A 4,158-nucleotide genomic window follows, 5' to 3' on the forward strand; every position below is an offset into this window, starting at 1 on the left:
ATATACAGACCACAAAAGTCTCCAACATATATTTAATCAGAAGCAACTGAATATGAGACAATGCAGGTGGATTGAACTGTTGAATGATTAAGATTTTGAGATTCAATACCACCCAGGGAAGGCAAATGTGGTAGCCGACGCTTTGAGTAGAAAGGACAGAGAACCTATACGGGTAAAAGCTATGAATATAATTATTCGTACTAACCTTACTACTCAAATAAATGAGGCGCAACAGGGGGTTGTAAAAGAAGGAAAGTTGAAGAATGAGATACCCAAAGGATTAGAAAAACATCTTAATATTTTGGAAGACGGAACCCGATATAGGGCTGATAGAATTTGGGTACCAAGGTTTGGAGATGTGAGAGAAATGGTACTTAAAGAAGCACATAAAACCAGATATTCAATACATCCCGGAGCGGGGAAGATGTATAAAGATCTCAAGAAACACTTTTGGTGGCCGGGTATGAAAGCCGATATTGCTAAATATGTAGGAGAATGTTTGACGTGTTCTAAGGTCAAAGCTGAACATCAGAAACCATCAGGTCTACTACAACAACCTGAAATCCCGGAATAGAAATGGGAAAACATTACCATGGATTTCATTACTAAATTGCCAAGGACTGCAAGTGCTTATGATACTATTTGGGTAATAGTTGATCGTCTCACCAAGTCAGCACACTTCCTGCCAATGAGAGAAGATGACAAAATGGAGAAGTTTCCGCGATTGTATTTGAAGGAGGTTGTCTCCAGACATGGAATACCCGTCTCTATTATCTCTGATAGGGATGGTAAATTTGTTTCAAGGTTCTGGCAGACGTTGCAACAAGCATTGGGGACTCGTCTAGACATGAGTACTGCCTATCATCCACAAACTGATGGGTAGAGCGAAAGGACGATACAAACACTTGTAGACATGCTTCGAGCATGTGTTATTGATTTCGGAAACAGTTGGGATCGACACCTACCGTTAGCAGAATTTTCCTACAACAATAGTTATCATTCTAGTATTGAGATGGTGCCGTTTGAGGCACTTTATGGTAGAAAGTGCAGGTCTCCGATTTGTTGGAATGAAGTGGGGGATAGACAGATTACGGGTCCAGAGATAATACAAGAAACTACCGAGAAAATCATCCAAATTCAACAACGATTGAAAACCGCCCAGAGTCCACAAAAGAGCTACGCGGACAGTAAAAGAAAAAGATATAGAGTTTGAAATTGGAGAAATGGTCATGCTTAAGGTTTCACCTTGGAAAGGCGTTGTTCGATTTGGTAAATGGAGGAAACTAAATCCAAGGTACATTGGACCATTTAAGATTATAGATCGTGTCGGACCAGTAGCTTACCAACTGTAGCTACCTCAACAACTAGCGGCTGTACATAACACTTTCCACGTCTCAAATTTGAAGAAATGTTTTGCTAAAGAAGATCTCACTATTCCGTTGGACGAAATCCAAATCAATGAAAAACTTCAATTCATTGAAGAACCCGTCGAAATAATGGATCGTGAGGTTAAGAGACTTAAGCAAAACAAGATACCGATTGTTAAGGTTCAATGGAATGCTCGTAGAGGACCCGAGTTCACCTGGGAGCGTGAAGATTAGATGAAGAAGAAATACCCGCATCTATTTCCAGAAGATTCGTCAACACCTTCAACAGCTTAAAATTTCGGGACGAAATGTATTTAACGGGTAGGTACTGTAGTGACCCGAACTTTTTCATGTTTATATATATTAATTGAGATTGATATTTACATGACTAAATATTTCCAACATGTTAAGCAATCAAACTTGTTAAGACTTGATTAAATGAAATAAGTTTCATATAGACAATTGATCACCCAAGTTGACCGGCGATTCACGAACGTTACAAAATTGTAAAAACTACATGTTGTGGTATATATAGACATATATATATATATATATATATATGGTTGACATGAGATTATGATGAGTAAGTATCTCACTAAGTATATTAACAATGTGTGATATACATAAGAAATGAGATTACTAAGTTAAGAAACTCGAAATGATATATATAACGATTATCGTTATGATAACGTCTAATAAATATATATGTATCATATTAAGATATTGATACACTATATTTAACATGATAAAATGATATTTAAATATATCATTAAGTGTGTTAACAATGAACTACATATGTAAAAACAAGACTACTAACTCAAGAATTACGAAACGAGACTTATATGTAACGATTATCGTTGTAATGATATTTTAATGTATATATCATATTAAGAGATATTCATACATCATAATATCATGATAATATAATAATTTAACATCTAATTTGATATAATAAACATTGGGTTAACAACATTAATTGAGATCGTTAACTTAAAGGTTTCAAAACAACACTTACATGTAACGACTAACGAAGACTTAACGACTCCATTAGAATGTATATACATGTTGTGTTTTGATATGTATTCTTACACTTTTGAAAGACTTCAAGACACATATCAAAGTACTTCTACTTAACAAAAATGCTTACAATTACATCCTCGTTCAGTTTCATCAATAATTCTACTCGTACGCACCCGTATTCGTACTCGTACAATACACAGCTTTTAGATGTATGTACTATTGGTATATACACTCCAATGATCAGCTCTTAGCAGCCCATGTGAGCCACCTAACACATGTGGGAACCATCATTTGGCAACTAGCATGAAGTATTTCATAAAATTATAAAAATATTAGTAATCATTCATGACTTATTTACATGAAAACAAAATTACATATCCTTTATATCTAATCCATATACCAAATACCAAAAACACCTACAAACACTTTCATTCTTCAATTTTCTTCATCTAATTGATCTCTCTCAAGTTCCATCTTCAGGTTCTAAGTGTTCTTCATAAATTCCATAAGTATAGTTTCATAAAAATCAAGAATACTTTCAAGTTTGCAAGTCTACTTCCAAGCTTTCTAATCCATTCCAAGTAATCATCTAAGATCAAGGAACTTTTGTTATTTACAGTAGGTTATCTTTCTAATTCAAGGTAATATTCATATTCAAAATTTGATTCAATTTCTACAACTATAACAATCTTATTTCCAGTAAAATCTTACTTGAACTGTTTTCGTGTCATGATTCTGCTTCAAGAACTTTCAAGCATTCCAAGGATCCTTTGAAGCTAGATCCATTTTTCTCATTTCCAGTAGTTTTATCCAGAAAACTTGAGGTAGTAATGATGTTCATAACATCATTCGATTCATACATATAAAGCTATCTTATTCGAAGGTTTAAACTTGTAATCACTAGAACATAGTTTAGTTAATTCTAAACTTGTTCGTAAACAAAAGTTAATCCTTCTAACTTGACTTTTAAAATCAACTAAACACATGTTCTATATCTATATGATATGCTAACTTAATGATTTAAAACCTGGAAACACGATGAACACCATAAAATCGGATATACGCCGGCGTAGTGAAACCGAAGGCTGTTTTGGTTTGGATAATTAAAAACTATGATAAAATTTGATTTAAAAGTTGTTCTTCTAGGAAAATGATTTTTCATATGAACATGAAACTATATCCAAAAATCTTGGTTAAACTCAAAGTGAAAGTATGTTTTTCAAAATGGTCATCAAGATGTCGTTCTTTAGATGGAAATGACTACCTCTTTAGTAATTGACATGTAACTTAAATTTCTGACTATAAACCTATACTTATTCTATTTGGATTCTTAAATTAGATTTCAATATGAAACCATAGTAATTTGATTCACTTAAAACGGATTTAAAATGAAGAAGTTATGGGTAAAACAAGATTGGATATTTTTGATCTTTTTAGCTACGGGAAATGTTTAGCAAATCTATACAAATCATATCCTAGCTAACTTATATTGTATTATACATGTATTCTAATATATTATGTAATCTTAGGATACCATAGACACGTATGCAAATGTTTTGACATATCATATCGACCCATGTATATATATTATTTGGAACAACCATAGACACTCTATATGCAGTAATGTTGGAGTTAGCTATACAGGGTTGAGGTTGATTCCAAAAATATATATACTTTGAGTTGTTATTTAGCCTGAGACGTGTATACACTGGGTCGTGGATTGATTCAAGATAATATATATCGATTTATTTTTGTACATCTAACTGTGGGC

The sequence above is a fragment of the Rutidosis leptorrhynchoides genome, chromosome 3, assembly GCF_046630445.1.
Source record: "Rutidosis leptorrhynchoides isolate AG116_Rl617_1_P2 chromosome 3, CSIRO_AGI_Rlap_v1, whole genome shotgun sequence".
Classification (NCBI taxonomy): domain Eukaryota; kingdom Viridiplantae; phylum Streptophyta; class Magnoliopsida; order Asterales; family Asteraceae; genus Rutidosis; species Rutidosis leptorrhynchoides.